Source organism: Vipera berus (assembly GCF_964194415.1).
Source record: "Vipera berus genome assembly, chromosome: W".
In the NCBI taxonomy this organism is placed as follows: domain Eukaryota; kingdom Metazoa; phylum Chordata; class Lepidosauria; order Squamata; family Viperidae; genus Vipera; species Vipera berus.
In genome coordinates, this window is record NC_138210.1 from 18,183,100 (window position 1) to 18,203,631 (window position 20,532).

A 20,532-nucleotide genomic window follows, 5' to 3' on the forward strand; every position below is an offset into this window, starting at 1 on the left:
CGGAGTTCCATCCCCCTCACTTGATGGGGGTGGGGGGGCAGACCTCCACAACCTTCTGCACTGCTCTCATTTTCTCCTTCACCTTCTTCAGCTTGGGTTGGCTCAGGGTCTTGGGCATCAATGCAATGTTGGGGGAGGGCAGGCAATTGGCTGCTAAGTGGCCTTGTTTCCCACATCAGAAGCAAGTTCCTCCTCCGGCTTCTTAGACTCCCATTTCCTTCTCATGCTTCCTATCCTTCCCCCCTGTTTCTATGGCAAGTTGAGTAGCAATAAAAGTTAGCAGGCATCTTAGCAATTCAACCTTGACAATGGCACTTGCTCACTTAAAAGGTATTGGTAGGGAAGGGAGGGAGTGGGACTGCTGATTTGGTGATTCTTAGGTCTGTCTTTAAATTAGAGTGGATTTTGAACTGAGACTATTGTTGGTTTTGTGGATGGGTAGCAAAATTGTGAAAAGCCAAGAGGAAGAGATGGATATTTACTTTCATCAAAGGGCTTGCTTCAGTGTTGTCCATATTCTCTTTTTAGGTAGTTTTGGGAGTGACTTTTTTGTTTGGACAAATTTCAACTGCAACCAAAGCAATTGTCATTGTCTTCATTCTCATGATCTGACCCTCCTTCATTTAGTATCTCCCATCCAATTTTCAATCTCATTCTGTCCTTTCCCAACTTTATTACTATGAGCTTTGTGAATGCTGCAGAAATGGTTTGAACATTTTGGTCAACACAATGAGGCTTTTTCCCCTCAGTTTATACTGTTGAACCAAGAAGAGATTGGAATAATGGATGACACCACTGTTGTAGATCCACTGACTTCTGGAGTCCAGAATCAAACTCCAAAACAGCCAGAGGGTCCTTGCAAAGGATTAATGCTCAGTCTTTACAATCTTGAGAATACTAATTTGACTCTACCAGTTCAATTAATAGAGGAGTCTGGAGAATTTATTGCATCATTCCTTGGAGTGAAATAAATTAGAAGAAATGATCCATTGGAATGGAATAGCCTGTACCTCATAATATTGTTAGCATGTAACATGTTTCCCTCATTATGATGAGGGTGGGTTTTTTAATATTATAATAAAGCAAAAGTGTTAATGTTCACACAAAGTTCACTTATCAATGGATTTAGCTACATTTCTTCTCTTATCATACAGGTGGGCAGGCAAGTATTTACAAACCATCCCCTCCCCCTTTCTCAAGACCCTGAATAGTGCTGTCAAATCTCCTCTTTGATGCTTAAATGGTTCCAAGATTCATCTGGAACATTCAGCATCACCATACTGTCACAGATTCTTGTAGTTTTGTCAAATAGGGTCCTGTAAAAAAGTCTGGTAATTAGGGTCTCTATTAACAGTGAATGAATGCAAAACCATCATTTTAGCAAAAGCAGTAGATTTCCTTGGGATGCAACTTTTCAAAGTTTCAGTGCACAAGTGTAGGCACCTTAGGCAACAAGAAACAAAAATCCCTATCATTATAATAACAATAAAACTAAAAAGCAATCTAAGCCATCCTAATTTAGGTAACCATGAAGTAATAGAATCCCAAATATTTTTAAAAAATGGAGAAGAGGCATCTGTACATGCTATAGTATGAAAAACAGCTGATTGAGTCAGAATAGCCTGTACATCTGTGAGAACCTGGCACTGTTAGTCAACATAGGTACAACTAGAATTGATGAGAGCACAACACTCCCCCCACTTTTTGCTGGCTAATAAAAACTCCAGGCCATGCAATTCTGAACAGCAATTTGAGACACACAAGTTACTTTTGCTTGTAGTCTCTGAATAGTATCTGCTGTAGCGCTTGGATAGATTTCAAGGGTGCTGAAATATTGAGAAGTACAAATTCCAATTCAGCAGCCCCTAAGTCTGGCAGATACCAACAGAATAGAGAATGCAATGGAGACTGCCATTCTACAAGAGGGTTATGTACAGAATGCTTAATGCAAAAAGGTTGGTTGCAATGCCAGCCCAAAAGATGAGAAGTTTGTATGTTGACAGCTGGAACCAGGATTCCCAAAGTGCAAATACCATACTATGTGGGAGGTAGAACTTTATATGCAACAGTCCCACACATTCAAAACCAACCTGGCTTTGGGGTTTGTTTAGGTTCCAGCTCAACAAAAACTTCAAAGAGCCAAATACGGTCAGTCATGTTTCTGACAAAAATTGCCTCCATCTGGGAGGACAATGTTTCCCCTGTCGAAACGTTTGGGAAACATCCACATATTTATTTCTTTATTTTTTACTTTAGTGATGGAAAAGCTATATGCTGCAAGAAAAGTGGTGTAATTAAATGTCAAGGGAGCCCCAAAGGGAGTCCCTCCATTGAGTGATCTGCCATATGAGTACACACCCAACAGTACTTCGACTGTTAATTGATAGAAATGTTCATGATAAAATGATCCTTCCAACTAAGTTGATGATTGTGATGGAAGAACTTCCATTCTGTGTCCCCTAAAAGCAGGTGAGATGTGTCCTGTATTGATGGATTCTTTGCAGGGGACTTAAGCATAACCACTGGGTCATAAAGTTTCTTAGGGAACTTGCTTGAGTCTAGGGTAGATACAAAAGCTAATATCTTTTCTCCCATCTTCATGGAGTGTGAAATACAATACTGTCTTCCATCTGTGGTGTTAGCTACTAACTCCTTGTGGGAAAAACCCTTACATTCCATATAGTAAAAATAAGAAATGATTTAGATTGTGGATATGTTCAAAATGATTCAATGCCATGGCAAGAGGGAGGACAAACACAAATTTGACATTATAAAGAAGAAGGCATGTTAGGAACAACAAAATGAACACAAAAACCTCCAAGAAACCTCCAAAACACAGTGTCCAAAATTTCACCCCAAATGAACAAGTCATGTTACTTCTTGTGCTTTTTAAAGAAAAGCTTTAAGTCATTCAATGAGTCAGTTGTCTATCATCCACTTGGGGCCATCCACGTCTATGGTGTTATCTTTCAGGAGTGGTTCTGCTCTTTTGGCTTGGGTATGACGAATCCACATCTTGATCCCTTCTACCTTTAGTGAAGTATAGGTCATTGACCTCTCCACTTGAGCTGCAAAGAGTCATCCAATGTCCACAATTTCACCAGCACTCAGTCCCAGAGTTGAAGGTATGAACAGGTTGATCCAATCCCACTGGCTGGTTCAACTGCAAATATCTGGAAAAAGTATCAAGAACAGCAAACAACAGCACCACATAACTCTGGACTATTTTCCTCCCACTTGATGAATTGTGTTATCAACTGCCTTCTTTCCTAAATGCCCAAGCTGGGACAGGCCTGACAGAAACTTTCATCCCTCAGTTTGCCATGGTCACCACCCCCTTGACCCAGTTGCTGTGGAAATGGGTGAGATTCACATGGGGACCGGCTGAGCAATGCACCTTTGAGACCCTGAAGTCAGCCTTCGCTGCAGACCGATCCTCTGCCACCCCGACCTGTCATGGCCAGTTGTAGTCAAGACTGACACGTTGGACATCGCCATGGGGGCAGTGTTGCTGCAAGCTCACGTGAACTCCAAGCAACTCTTTCCTTGCATGAATTACTCACGCAAGCTCAACCCTGTCGAGTGTAAGTACACGATTTGGGACAAAGAGTTGCTGGCAGTCAAGATGGCCTTTGAAGTCTGGCGGAACCACCTAGAAGGGGCTCGGCACCAGATCGAGGTACGGACAGACCACCAGAACATGCAGCACCTGAAAACGGCCAAGAAGCTCAACCTGTGCCAGATCCATTGGTCCCTTTTTTTTGCTTGCTTTGACTTTCGGGTGACTTACAGTATAGCCCTGGGGGTCAGAACTAGTGGACTGATGCCATGTCACAGAAGCCAGAATACACCCAAGTAGAGGACAAGGTGACTCTCTGGTCAGTGATTCCAATGGAGAAGTTTGCAGCCACCCAAGTATCTGTCAACTTAAAGGAACAGATCTGGATGGAGCAGCAGTGGGATACCTTCGTTGTGGCAGGTTACACAGAGTTGGACACTGTTGGGGCCCCATCGGGTCCTTGGTCAAGCTCGGATGACCTGCTGTGCTTCCAAGGAAGAATCTATGTGCCTTCCAGAAGCCTGATTTTATGCCAGTGCCACAATAATCCAGTGGTACAACATTTTGGCCTGTTTAAAACACTCCACTTGGTGGGGCACATGTTTTGGTTGCCACGCATCTGCTATGATGTGGAGTTGTATGTGGTAGCCTGCCCAGAGTGCTGTCAGGCAATGAATGCACTGGGACCTCTGCCGAGGCTGTTGCAGCTGTTGCCCACACTGGAAAGGCCCTGGGGGAGTGTGTCCATGGACTTCATCACTGACCTTCCAAGGTCGCACGTAGCTACGACCATCTTAGTGGTGGTAGACATGCTCACCAAGATGATCCACTTCGTTCCATGTACTGGCTTGCCCACAGCAGGAGAGATGGTGCAGCTATTCATTCACATCTTTCAGCTCCACAACCTCCCTGAGTGCAACGTGACCAACCAAGGAACTCAGTTTACAGCCCGGTTTTGGCACGTCCTTCAGCTGACATTTCATTTTTTACTCTCAGATGAGATACTATTTTTTTCTTTTAAGCTGAGATTTTGTTTTACTTTCCAAATTTTACTCATCTGCAATTTTCAGTACATGTGTGGTTTACAAATTATATCAAGAGGGCAACATCAAGAATAGCTACAGGAGGGGACAAAAAGAGAACTTGAGCTCCTAGAATAAAGATAAAATATCCTGACAGTGTAGACATTTGACCAGTGGAACAGCTTGACTTCAGAGGATGTGGGTGGCTATTATTGGAGGTTTCTGAGAGGAGATTGAACAGCCATTTGTCCAGAATAGTATAAGTCCGTTCAGCACTGTTACTCTATTATTCTGGAAGATTAACATTTAAGAATATAAACTTCATTTTATTTTTTTTTTAAAAAAATCTAAATTTTGGGAACTTTGAAAATAATTTCAAAATCTTTTAAAATTTTGGGAAAAAATATCCTTTTAACAAGGTGAGAGGCAGCCCAGCTGAGAGGTGGCCCAATTGAATGGTGGCCCAGCTGCGAGGCAGCTCAGTGTCCCAACTGAGAGGTGGCCCAGCGGCCCATATGAGAGAAGGAGAGACAGCCAAGCTGAGAGATGGAGAGGCAGCTCAGAGACCCAGCCAACACCTGAGCGAAGGCAGTGTGGTGCAAACAGAGGCCACTGATAAGCAGTGAAACAGAGTTAGGTGGCAGCAGACCAATGGCTGTGAGCAGCACGACAGACCTTGAGCAGTAGGGGTGCAGAGCTAAGTGACAGAGGAGAGAAGCGCCCAGAGAGGCAACTAAGAGCAGCACAGTGGACCAGCAGTGGCTGAGAGCAGCACAGCGGACCAACTAAGCAGTGGTACCCACAGCAGTGGCTGAGAGCAGCACAGCAGAGCAGCAGCAGCTGAGAGCAGCACAGCCAGACAACCAAAGGGCAAGAAAGCAGGGAGGAAAAGAATATATACAAAACATTTGTGGATAGGGAGGAAAGAGATAAACTTTCAAGGTACGGAGTAGAGGGCTAAGAACAAAGCATCTCCTAGAAAACAGCCTGAGATTTCGAACAAAAAAGAAGTGCATATTACTTCATAAAGGGCCAAGAACTTTTGTAAATTCTTAAATTTAAAACCTTCTTATTTCTTTTTTAATTCTTTTTTCAAATGTTAATCTTTTTCAACTCTTAAATATCATTTTTAATTTTAAATTCTTTTTTCAATTTTAAAATCTTTTTCAATTTTTTAAAAAAGAAAATTTCAATTTTTAAAATTGTTTTTCAAATTTTATTTTTCTCAATTAAAAATGATGAAAACCAGTTTATTTATTTTAATTCTTTAGAAATTTTTAAATTCTTAACAATCTAAAAGAAAAAAAAACACAGAAAAAGAGACAGACACTTCAAAACAGAGAAGATAGTGATGAATTTTTCAAGATTGAGAACAAAAGGCCAAGAACTCTTGTAAACTCTTGTAACATTTAATCTTTTGAAATTATTTTTTAACAAACAAAGCCATGGAAATAGAGACTGACACTATAGTAACTTGCAAAGTGTGTCATATGTTTCAGCTTATGCCCACAGAAGACCCAAACAATGCATGTATCAAATGTAAACTACTTGAATTACTAGAAGAAAAAGTAAAGGGTCTAGAAGCAATTCTAGCTACTCTGAAACTCAATGAACAAAGCAAGAAATCCCAACCTAAACAAGAAGACTACACCAAAATAAAACACAATAGGGAGCAAACAGCTTCTAAAAAAAATGACCCCATATATGAACATAAACGAGAAAACCGATACACCTAAATTGAACACAATAGGGAACAAACAGCTTCCGTAAAAACAACCCTATATATGAACCTAAAGAGGAAGACTAATGGAAACATGTCACTTTTAGAAGAAAACAACAACCAAGAGCAAAGCCCTTACTATGTACCCTAGCCCACTCCAATGAAGCCCCTCTGGAACTCAACAATTGCTTTCATAGCTTCCCCTGGACGAAAATATGCAGACACCTATAAAAGAGCATTCATCAATAGTTTCTTTAAAAAAAGCCACAATCCAGCATTCGTTCGACAGGAAGAAAAATATCCCAGACTTCACTAAGAAAAAAAAGGCAAATATTAGTGATAGGAGATCCAATTCTTAGTGGAACAGAAACTATATTCTGCAGACAAGACCGTCAATCTAGGGAGGTACGATACGATACGATACGATAATCTTTATTGTCATTGTCCCATACAGAACAACGAAATTGAAGAAATCCACATCAACCCCACAGAACCCAACAAAAAACAACAGAATACATATCCACATACCACCCCACCCCACATATGCACATTTAACCCCTAGAAACACTCTAACACTCTAAAAACTAAATACAGAAGTTCTCTCAGAAACTGCATTCTGCTGCATTCAAAGCCAAAACCGCTTTTGGATAAAAACTATTTCTCAAGTGGCTGGTCCTGGTCTTTATGACCCTATACCTCTTTCTAGAAGGCAGAAGCTGAAAGAGATCATTTCCGGGGTTCATGCAATCCTGCACAATCTCCACAGCTTTCTTATAACACCTGGAGGCATAGATTTGATCTAAAGTAGGAAGAGTACACCCAATTATTCTCTCTGTAGTCTTTACGACCCTGGACAGCATTGTTTTTTCCCTGACTGTACAACTCCCAAACCACACACACATACCATAGGTTAAAATGCTCTCTATGGTACAGTGGTAGAATGCCAACAACAGGTCCTTTGAGAGATAATGCTTCCTGAGAATTCTCAAGAAGTATAACCTCTGCTGTGCTCTCTTCATCACAACTTTGCTGTTTGCTCCCCATGTCAGATCATCTCTCAACTCCATTCCCAGAAATCGAAGCACCGAGACCTGTTCCACACAATTCCCTTCAATAATAAATGGATGAATGTTCGATTTGCATTTCCTAAAGTCCACAATAATCTCTTTTGTTTTTTTTAAATTGAGGAATAAATTATTTTCCCTACACCACTCTGTCAGCAACTCAACCTCCTTCCTATAAGCTGACTCCCCTTCCCCAGCAGTAATCAGGCCAACCACCGTTGTGTCGTCTGCAAACTTAATGATCTTATTGCTGGGGTAATAGGGAACACAGTCATGTGTGTAGAGCGTGTACAAAAGCGGGCTCAACACACACCCCTGCAGCGTCCCCGTATTTATACTGAGATCCGCAGAGACATGAGAACCCATCCTGACCCGTTGGGAACGATCTGATAGAAAATCTAATATCTACCTGCATAAGCATGGCGGGAGCCCCAGATCTAATAATTTGGGCACTAGTCTATGTGGAAGAATAGTATTAAATGCAGAACTAAAATCTACAAATAGCAATCTCGCATAGTTCCCTTGTTTCTCCAAATGAGTCAGGACAGCGTGTAAGGCCATGGCCACTGCATCCTCCGTGGATCTCTTTCCCTTATATGCAAATTGACAAGAGTCAAATCCAACAGGCAAACAAGCCATGATACAAATTCGCACCAATTTTTCAAAGCATTTCATTATGACAGGTGTAAGCGCCACAGGACGGAAATCGTTCAAACTATCTATATTAGATTTTTTTGGCAGAGGTACAATAGTAGAGGATTTCAGACAAGGTGGAACACTGGCTTGGGCCAGAGACCGATTAAAAATCTTCATAAAGATTTCTGTCAGTTGTTCCGAGCAGACTCTCAGCACCCTACCAGCCACTCCATCAGGGCCCATGGCCTTTCTCATATTTATCTCCTTTAATATTCACCTCACTTCTCCCTCTTCCACTCTAACAACGTTTCCTTTAGTAAGTAACGACGATAACTCTGGCAGCACTGCTGGAGCCACTGCTGGTGTCACCTCAAATCGGGCAAAGAAGGTATTCAGCTCCTCCAGCAGAGAAGCACTACTCTCTACAACTGATAGACTACTAGATTTGTGGCCAGTCAGGTACTGGACCCCCTGCCATACTTGTCTAGTATCATGATTTCTCAGATGATCCTCAATTTTTCCTCTATACACAACTTTTGCCTTCCTAATACCCCTCTTCAAATTCACCCTTTCTATACCATACAATACCCGATCTCCAGTTCTAAAAGCGGAGTTCCTGGCCTTCAACAATCACCGGACTTCCCCTGTCATCCAGGGCTTCCTATTCAGATACATCTTTACATGCTTTTCCCCGGTAACATTTGCTGTGCAGAATCTAATGTAGTCCAAGACTGTTGATGTATAAATTTCCAGGTCTTGATGATCAAACACATTCCAATCAGTCTCCTGGAAACAGTCCTGCAGCTGTTGAAGGGCTCCCTCAGACCACACTGTAACAGTCCGTGTTTGTATCGGGACTTGTTTCCTAAGGGGTGTGTATACTGGTGTCAAAAGCAGGGACACATGATCCGATCCACCAAGGTGTGCCAAAGGCTTAACCTCATAAGCCCGTCTAATGTTCGTATACACCTTGTCAAGAGTATTTCCTCCCCTCGTTGCACACTTATTTATTTTATTTATTTTTATTTTATTACATTTATATACCGCCCTTTCCCGAAGGACTCAGGGCGGTTTACAGGGTGATTAAAAAACAAAGATACAAAAGTTAAAAACAGATTAAAAAAATTATATTCGTCCCTGCATAAATAAAACCCCAGTTAAAATTAAGATTAAAGCTAAAATTAGAATTCTCAGCCTGGGCCAGAGAGCTCGAAGCTTCAGGTCCCGGCGGAATGAACGGAGGTCGGGGGCAGTCCTCAGCTCCACTGGCAGCTGGTTCCAAAGGGCAGGCGCACCCACTGAGAAGGCCCTATCCCTGGGTGTCGTCCGCCGGCAATCTCTTACCGGTGGCACCCTGAGAAGACCCTCCCTGTGGGAGCGCACTGGACGAAGGGAACTTGATGCCAGCAGCAGGTGTTCCCTCAGATATCCCGGACCCAAGCCATTTAGGGCTTTATAGGTCATCACCAGCACCTTGAATCTCACCCGGAGGGCAACCGGGAGCCAATGCAGCTCGCGGAGTAGAGGTGTTACATGGGAGTATCGGGAAACCCCCATCACAACTCGCGCGGCCGCATTCTGCACCAGCTGAAGCCTCCGAGTGGTCCTCAAGGGCAGCCCCATGTAGAGAGCGTTGCAGTAGTCTAAACGGGAGGTCACGAGCGCATGAGTGACTGTGCGTAGGGCATCTCGGTCCAGATAGGGTCGCACCAGGTGCACCAGGAGAACCTGGGCAAAAGCCCCCCTGGTCACAGCTCCTATATGGTCTTCAAAATTGAGTTGTGAATCCAGGAGGACGCCCAAGTTGCGAGCCCTATCAACAGGGGGTAACACCTCACCCCCCATCGTTAGAGATGGAATAGTCTGGTTGACCCGAGATGCCGATATGCACAGCCACTCAGTCTTGGCGGGATTGAGACGAAGCCTGTTTCTCCCCATCCAGACCTGGACCGCCTCCAGGCAACGGGACATCACGGCGAGGGCATCGCTGGGTTGGTTCGGGGTGGAAAGAAAAAGTTGGGTATCATCAGCGTACTGATGATACCCCACCACGAAACCACGAATGATCTCACCCAGCGGCTTCATATAGATGTTGAACAGGAGGGGCGAGAGAACCGACCCCTGAGGAACTCCACAAATGAGAGGCCTCAGGGCGGATCTCTTCCCTCCCGTCAACACCGACTGCAAACGGCCCAGGAGATAGGAGGAGAACCACCGTAAAACGGTGCCTCCCACTCCCAACCCCCTGAGACGCCGCAGTAGGATACCATGGTCGATGGTATCAAAAGCCGCTGAGAGATCTAATAGGACCAGGACAGAGGAACAACCCCTGTCCGGAGCCCTCCAGAGATCATTCACCAGCGCGACCAATGCCGTCTCCGTGCTGTATCCGGGCCTGAAACCCGATTGGTACGGGTCCAGATAATCAGTTTCCTCCAGGAACAGAGGAAGCTGATGCGCCACCACACTCTCAACAACCTTCGCCAAAAAGCGAAGGTTGGAGACTGGACGATAGTTATTTAAAACAGCCGGGTCCAGGGCAGGCTTCTTGAGGAGGGGTCTCACCACCGCCTCCTTCAAGGCGGCAGGGAAGACACCCTCCTTCAAAGAAGCAGTTATTACTGCCTGGAACCAGCCTCGTGTCTCCTCCCGGGCCGCATAAACTAGCCAGGAGGGGCACGGATCCAACAAACAGGTGGTGGTGCTCAGCTTCCCCATGATCTGGGAGGGGGTTCACCAACCATTGCTCCCCTGTCATGGTCAGATCATTACCTCCTGCGGCTGGTCTTCCGTTATGCCACCCCCCGCCGCTGGGCTGCGGAACCGACCAGGTGGTTCCGCCCCAGGCGCCTAATGGACCCAGAACGGTTCCAGAGGGCGCTTGGGTCTATACCCATCACCCTTACCCACAGCCCAGTCGATGCCCTGGTGGATGCCTGGGAAAGGGCGGCCGCCGGGGCACTTGTCTGTGTTGTACCCTTGCGACCTCTGACCCGGCGCAGATCCCGTTGGGCTCCGTGGTTCTCTGCGGAGCTCCGGGAGATGAAGCGTTGGAGACGGGGTCTAGAGAGTCCAGCCGATCCGAATCTGACCGATTGCAGTTAAGAACCTTTATAAGGTCTTATCTTGCGGCGATAAGGACGGCGAAGTCTAATTACTTCACTGCCCTCATCGCGTCCGCAGATAATCGCCCGGCCTCCCTGTTTAGGGTAACTCGCTCCCTCCTTAATCAGGAGGTGAGGGAGGATCCCTTACGGGGACGAGCCGAGGAGTTTAGTCATCATCTGGCGGACAAAATCGCTCAGATCCGGTCTGGTCTGGACTCTGACTGGGCAGAGTCTGATGTGGAGGAATCGGACAGTCTTGAGCATGTTATCTGGACTGAGTTCGATCCTGTTTCCCCTGATGATGTGGCTGATGAAATTTTGGGAATACCAGCTTCAGATCTGTGTGATTAAAATCCCCTGCAATAATCTGCACTGCCTCCAGATACTTGCTCAATTTAGTGATAATGTTTTCATACAAAATATCCATGGCCATGCGTGCATTTGCAGTTGGTGCCACATACACCACCGTTAGCACTACTGCTGTAAATTCCCGAGGGAGATAGAAAGGTCTACATTTAATCATTAAAAATTCCACATCCGGGGAACAGTGGCTCTCCAACTTAACAGAATCCATGCACCAGTTTTGATTTACAAAAATACACACTCCCCCACCTTGTTTCTTGCCAGACTCCTTTGTCCTGTCACACCGATGTGTTGTAAAACCTTCTAATTCAACAGCTGTGTCTGGAATAGATGAATTAAGCCATGTCTCTGTGAGTAACAATACACAGCACTCCCGGATGTCTTCCTCAGCTCCAACACACAGCCTCCACTCGTCAATTTTATTTACCAATGACCTCACATTGGAATAAAAAATGCTTGGAAGAGGTATTTTATATTGTTGTTTCCTTATCTTCCTTATCTTTATCCTTGCTTTCGTTTGACCCTGTCCTCTGCAGCTTCTTTTCTGCTTCCGTTCTCTTCTCCTCCTCCTCCTCCAACCCCAGTAGTTTACGATCTCTGGGAACTTGCAAGCCTGCAGTTGCTCCCACACAACACAGTTTCCACTTCTGCTTCTGCCTCCACTTCTGCTTCTATAGAACAACATTTCCTGACGGCTGTAAATAACCCGACCTAACAAACCCTGTTTCCAAATCAAAGAACTCTCAGCCGCAGCGTCTACACGTGCCGCCATCTTATTACGTATATCCCTGGAGCAAAAATCAACGATGTAACTGAGTACCTTACTAAAATAATCAACCCACAGATTACTACCCCTTTCTTCTCCTACATGTGGGAACCAATGACACAATAATAAATATGAAAAAAATAATAAGAGATTACAAACAGCTAGAGAAGAATGTTAAAGAACTAGGAACACAAGTGGTGTTTTCATCTATACTTCCAACAAAAGGCCAACATCCAATGATGGAGCAAAGGATTTTAGAAATCAACCACTGGCTTAAAAACTGATGTTGTCAACAGAACTTTGGTTTCCTAGACCATGGTCTAGATTACCTAGATCAGGGGTGTCAAACTGCCGGCCTACTGGCCGGATGCATCATGCAGAAACTACACTGTTAGCAAAAAAAGAAAATTGTTGTGCAAAGTGCTTCTTGAGTTATCAAGAACCTGCACAGGCAAAAGTGTACTGAGAATAGTAAGAGTCACACAGTAACCACACAGATACACTGAGTTGTGATAAACAGAAAAATACTTTACTATTTACGTGTAAAAACAAAAACATAATCCGAATAAACAGTCCAGGTCATACATACACAGTTAAGCAACAGCAACAGTCCAGGGAGTATCCAAAATACAATGTCTTCTTACCGGTCTGAAGGTCAAGTACACAGTTCCTAAGGTTTAACACAGTAGTAAACCAAACACAAAAACAATGAGAGCAAAGAGAGAGAGAGAAGCCACGTTCCTAGCTCCCTCTTATGGCCGTTGGAAAAACTTACACACCCATTGGCCAATTAGCACCTTAAGGTTATAACATCATGGTTTATATATTTCCAACCCAACCAGGTAGGCTATAACCATATGCCTAACACACACACACACCAATGCCGGTAATGGGAAAAAAAGTCGTTATACATCGCGACACATCACGTGACATTGTGAGTTTGACACCCCTGACCTAGATGAAGGGCTACTGGCAAGGGATCGACTGCACATCACAAGAACTGGAAAGAATATATTCAGAAAATGACTGGGTCCTCTTATCAAAGGGGCTTTAAACTAAAATTGAGGGGGGGAGCAATCTGCACGACCTATAGAACCTAATTCCAAGCAAAAACCACTAGATAACCAATCACATAAGGAGGTAGGGAGTAAAGCAGACATGTCAAACTCGTGACGTCATGTGACGTCGCGCAACATATCAGGACGGTTTTGCCATTGCTGGCAATGGGGTGGGTGCAGCTTCTGGATGATGCATCCGGCCCATGGGCCGGCAGTTTGACACCCCTGGAGTAAATAGAAAAAAAAAGAAAAAAAGAAAAACATAATGAAGTAGAAAGTGATGGAAAGGTTGGAAATCCCAGTTACAAAGTAGAAGATACAAGAAACATACCCAAGACCAATAAAGGACTCAAATATCTATATACATTTAGGGAACAAACAGGAAGAACTTGAAGTATTAGTACATGAAGCTAGATATGATATAGTTGGCATTACTGAAACTTGGTGGGATGAAACTCATGACTGGAATATACTGATGGAAGGATACAAACTATTCAAAAGAAACAGACCTAACAAAAGAGGAGGTGGAGTTGCATTCTATTGTATATAAAAGATCACTATATCTCCACATAAATACACAAAACCAAGGATGAAAACCTCCTAGAATCCATATAGGTCAATATAAAAGGAAAAAAGAATGACATTGCTATAGGCGTATACTACAGGCTGCCCAACCAAGCAGAAGAAATAAATGAACTCTTTGCTAATCAATTAACAAATGTATGTAGGAAATATACCACAGTAGTAATGAGAGACTTTAACTACCCTGATATCAACTGGGAGACAAACTCTGCAGCAAGTGGGAGATCAAAAAGATTCCTAACCAACTTAGCTGACAACTTTGTCATCCAAAAGGTAGAGGAGGGAACTAGAGGAAAAGCTATACTAGACCTAATTCTTACTAATAGAGAAGAAGTGATAGAGCGAGTTGAAGTTGCCAGAACCTTGGGCAAGAGTGACCACGTCATACTGGAATTCAACATAATGCAAAGCAATAAAACACAAGCAATGAAATATAATCCAAACAGGGTGTTAAACTTTAAAAGAGCTGATTTTAACAAACTCAGAGAGCCTAAAAAAATATCATGGATAAAAATCCTAAAGGGGAAAACAACTCAAGAAGCTTGGGAAACTATGAAAAATATGATCATAAAAACCCAAATCCAAGAAGAAACTAGCATGGTTGCACAATCTTTATTGTCAAAGTACAACCATGTATACACTGAGATTGGCTGAGCCTCCCTTCGTGCTCCCACCCCCAACTTACAGTGACACAAACCCTCCATCTTATTACACCATGTGAGCTAATTGCACAATGCACCGGCCTCGCAAGTCAATTATGCATAAAGTTTATAAAATTATTTCCCATTCAAAAGCCTAACAGCCCATGGATAAAAGCTGTTCTTCAGCCTGTTGGTACGGCTGGCTATACTCCTATATCTCCTACCCGATGGCAGGAGAGTAAAGGGTGTGAGTCATCCCTGAGAATTTTCCTCACTCTTCCAAGGCAGAGAGCCCTGGTGATGTCATCCAGTGGTGTCAGGGGACAGCCTACAATGTCTTGTGCTGTACTCACCACCCTCTGTAATACTTTCCTGTCCGCGGCTGTCAGACCAACATACCAAACCACAATACCATACGAGAAGATGCTCTCTATAGTAAACCGGTAAAAGAGGGTCATAAGCCATTGTTCTTCCCAGTTCTTCCACAAGACCCTGAGAAAGTGAAGTCTCTGTTGGGCCTTTCTGGCCACCTGGGTTGTATTAACTTTCCAGGTCAGATCTTCGCAGAGGTAGACTCCCAGAAATTTAAACTTTCTCCACACAGCCCTCCCCGATGTAAAGTGGGACAGGTTCTTCCTTTTTCCTCCAGAAGTCTAGCACCATCTCTTTCATCTTGCCGATGTTCAGGTGCAAGTTGTTGTAACAACACCATATGGATAGTTTTATTTTATTAAAGAGTTTTACAGATACATTTTAAACAAAAAACCCATCCCTCCCCCACCCCCACCCAATTTCCCCTCCCTCCCCCTCCCCCCCCCCGACTTCCCAGAGCATAATACAGGGTATTGACCCTAACAATCTTAAACTATAATATGCTAACTAACTATAATAACACTTTAAATCCTATCACACTTTAACTCTCCTTAAAAATAAATAATAATAAATCTTATAAATCTAATACTTATTCAAATGGTAAATGAAACTTTTTAGTCCCATATTTATTCTGAATGTAATCAGACCATCTTCTCCATTCCAAGATATATCTTTGATGCGAATGGTCTTTCAAATATGCTGAAATTTTTGCCATTTCTGCCAGGTTCAAAACTTTTAAAGTCCATTCTTCTATAGTAGGCAAATCCTCCTTCTTCCAATATTGCGCTACCAAAAGTCTTGCTGCCGTTATTAAATTCAACATCAATTTAGTTTCTATAGCAGTACAGTCTATAGTAATACCCAGCAAAAATAATTGTGGAGAAAACCTTCTTTTTCTTAAATATCTTCTGCATATTCCACCAAATTTTAATCCAAAAAGCTTTAACTTTTTTACAAGTCCACCATATATGATAATACGTTGCATCATCACAACCACACCTCCAACATTTAGGCTGATAATTTGGATACATACATGCCAATTTCTTAGGATCTAAATGCCATATATAAAACATCTTATAAAAATTCTCTCTTAAATTTTGTGCCTGTGTAAATTTTACATTTCTGACCCAGATTGTTTCCCAAGTATCCATTGTTATTAATTCTTGAATATTCTGGGCCCATTTTATCATACAATCTTTAACAAGTTCCGTTTCTGAGTCTATTTCTATCAATGCATTATATATCCTTCTTATATGTGCAGGACTTTGATCTCTAATTTGTTTAACCAAATTTTCATCTACTATGGAAATACCAATTTTCTGATCCTGTTTCCATCTAGCTTGTAACTGCCCATACTGAAACCAAGTTTGTACTATCTTTTCTTCTTTTAAAATATTAAATGGCTTTAATTGCCATACATTTCTTTCCAATCTAAGAATTTCTTTATATGTAATCACATCATGCTTAAATCCCACATTTATACTTTCTATCGCATGTTTAAGTATTGCCCAAATTGGAATTTTAAAATTCAACTTATAACGATATTTTTTCCAAACTTGCAACAGGGCATATCTTAATATATGTGTCTTAAAAACATTATCCACTTTTTTGTCATAATAAATAAGCATGCCAACCATATAACAAATCATATCCTTCAATATTCAATAATCTCCCTTGTGTTAAGTTAAACCAATTACTAATTGATGATAATGCTGCAGCCTCGTAGTATAATTTAAAATTGGGCATTTTAAGAACACCTCTTTCACGTACATCTTGCATTATCTTAAGTTTAACTCTCGGTCTCTTCTCTGCCCAAATAAATTTATTAATACCTCTCTGCCATTCCTCCAAATTTGAGTCTTTTTTAAGTATAGGTATCATTTGAAACAAGAATAAGAATTTAGGTAAAACATTCATTTTCACAGCTGCAATTCTTCCCAATAAGGACAGTTGTAATTTTTTCCAACTATCTAGTTCTTTTTGTATTTTTAACCTTAATAATTCATAATTATTTTTATATAATTTTGCATTTGAAGCTGAAAGATATACCCCCAAGTATTTAATCGTCTTAACTATTTCAAATCCTATTAGTTTTCCTAAAACTTCCTTTTGTTCTTTAGTCATATTTTTAGACAATATTTTAGTTTTTTGCCTATTTATCTTAAATCCAGAAACTTGTCCATATTGTAAAATTATTTCCATTAAATCTATAACCGGAGTTGGTTGGCTTAATGTAATGACCAAGTCATCCGCAAACGCTTTCAATCTATAATCTTGATCTTTAATTTTAATTCCCTTTATTTTCTTTGAATCACGTATCTTGATCAACAATATTTCCAATGTTAAACAATAATGGTGATGGCAGACAACCCTGTCTTGTACCCTTTTCAATTTTACAAGCTTCTGTTAAACTACCATTGATTATTATTTGAGCTGTTTGTTTTTGATATATTGCCCTAATAGCTTGTAAACACTTATCACCAAACTCCATCTTCTCCAAAACTTTAAATAAAAATTGCCAATTCAATTGATCAAACGCTTTTCAGCATCCAAAAAAATCAGCGCTGCAGGGACTTGATTATTTCTTTCCAAATATTCTAATAAATTTACAATATGTCTCACATTATTTTTCATTTGCCTACCACTTATAAATCCTGTTTGATCAGAGTAAATCATTTGCTGCATAACCCCCATTAACCTATTTGCTAAAATCTTTGCAAATATTTTATAATCATTATTTAAAAGCGATATAGGCCTATAATTTTTAAGTTGAGCAAGATCTTGATCTTCCTTCGGAATCAAGGTTATAAATGCTGTTTTCCACGATGGAGGCACTTCTCCAGACTGAATTGTTCTAAATAATTCTTTTAAAGGCCCCACCATTTCTTTTTTTAATTGAAAAGTTTTACAATACATTTTTAAATACAAAAAACCCCCCTCCTCCCCCTCCCCTCTCCCCAACCCCTCCCTACCCTACCCTCCCCCCTCCCCGACTTCCCAGAGCTTAATACAGGGTATAAAAATACAAACAAGCATAATCTAAAATATGCTAACAACGATAAGACATTAAGTTCTGTCGCACTTTAACTCTCCATCGTCAAAATATTAATAAAATAACTACTAACTAGTTATACATCATATAGATCCACTACTTATTCAAATGCTAAATAAAACTTTTTAGTCCCATATTTATTCTGAATATATTCAATCCATCTCCTCCATTCCACAATGTATCTCTGTTGCAATTGGTCTTTCAAATATGCTGAAATCTTTGCCATTTCCGCCAAGTTAGAAACTTTTAAAGTCCACTCTTCTATAGTCGGCAGTTCTTCCTTCTTCCAATATTGCGCTACTAAAAGTCTCGCTGCCGTAGTTAAATTCAACATCAACTTAGTATCTATAACAGTAGTATCTGTAATAATACCCAATAAAAACAATTGCGGAGAAAACTTTATCCTTTTCTTAAATATCTTTTGCATATTCCACCAAATTTTAATACAAAAAGCTTTAACCTTTTTACAAGTCCACCATATATGAAAATACATTGCATCCTCACAACCACACCTTCAACATTTGGGCTGGCAGTTCGGATACATACTTGCTAATTTTTTAGGATCTAAGTGCCACCTATAAAAAATTTTATAAAAATTCTCTCTTAAATTTTGGGCCTGTGTAAATTTTACATTTCTAACCCAGATCTTTTCCCAAGTATCCATTGTTATAACTTCTTGAAAATTCTGAGCCCACTTTATCATACAGTCTTTAACAAGTTCCGTTTCTGAATCAATTTCTATCAATGCATTATATATCCTTTTTATATGTGCTTGACCTTGATCTCTAATTTGTTTTACCAAATTTTCATAAGTCGTCGAAAAACCAACTTTCTGGTCCTCTTTCCATCTAGCCTGTAATTGCCCATACTGAAACCAAGTTTGTACAATCTTTTCTTCTTTTAAAATATTATATGGCTTTAATTGCCATACATTTCTTTCCAATCTAAGAATTTCTTTATATGTAATCACATCATGCTTCCCACATTTATATTTTCTATTGCGTGTTTAGGTATTGCCCAAATGGGTATCTTATAATTTAACTTATGTCTATACTTTTTCCAAACTCGCAACAGAGCATACCTTAAAATATGTATCTTAAACACATTATCCACCTTCTTATCATACAATAAATATGCATGCCAACCAAATAACAAATCATGACCCTCAAGATTTAATAATCTCCCTTGTATTAAATTAAACCAGTCACTTATCGCTGACAAAGCAGCAGCCTCATAATATAATTTAAAATTAGGCATTTTAAGACCACCTCTTTCACGCGTATCTTGCATTATCTTAAATTTAACTCGTGGCTTTTTCCCTGCCCAGACAAATTTATTAATTCCTTTTTGCCATTCCTCCAAATTTAAATCCTTTTTAAGTATGGGTATCATTTGAAATAAAAATAAAATTTTTGGCAAAACATTCATTTTCACTGCTGCAATTCTTCCCAATAAGGATAATTGTAATTTTTTGCAACTATCTAATTCTTTTTGTATTTTTCCCCATAACATTTCATAATTATTTTTATATAACTTCACATTTAAGGCTGACAGATATATCCCCAAATATTTAATCTTTTTAACTATTTCAAATCCCGTTAGCTCTTCTAAAACAGCCTTTTGTGATACTGTCATATTTTTAGACAATATTTTAGTTTTTTCTATGTTGATCTTAAATCCAGAAACTTTCCCATATAGCATTATTATCTCCATCAATTCTACAACTGAATAATCTTCAGGCTGAGTTACTGTAACAACCAGGTCATCTGCAAATGCCCTCAATCTATAATCCTGATCTCTTATTTGAATTCCCCTAATTTTTTCCGAGTCACGTATTTTAATCAGTAATATTTCCAATGTTAAAACAAATAATAGAGGTGACAACGGACACCCCTGCCTTGTGCCCTTTTCAATATTACATAGTTCAGTCAAACTGTTATTAACTATTATATGGGCTGTTTGCTTTTGATATATTGCCCTAATTGGTTGTAAAAATTTGTCCCCAAATTCCATTTTCTCTAATACTTTCATCAAAAATTGCCAATCCAATTGATCAAAGGCTTTTTCAGCATCCAAAAAGATCAACGCTGCGGGGATCTGATTGTTTCTTTCCAAAAATTCCAATAAATCTACAATATGTCTCACATTATTCTTCATTTGTCTACCGCTTATAAATCCAGTTTGATCACCATGAATCACTTGTTGTATTCCCCTCATTAATCTATTAGCTAAGATTTTTGCAAATATCTTATAATCAGTATTCAAAAGCGATATTGGCCTATAATTTTTAGCTTGGGTAGCATCCTGATCTTCCTTCGGAATCAAGGAAATAAAAGCAGTCTTCCAGGATGGAGGTATCCCTCCTCCCAATTGAATTGTCTTAAACAATTCCCTTAAAGGTTTCACCATTTCTAACTGTAAGTTTTTATAATACACGGCAGTCAAACCGTCAGTACCCGGCGCTTTACCCACTTTTAATTGTTTGATTGCTAAAAGAATTTCTTCATCAGTTATCAATTGATTCATCCCTTCCTTTTGTTCTTGCGTAAGAACAGGAATATTAGCTTTTGTCAAATAATCATCTATATCT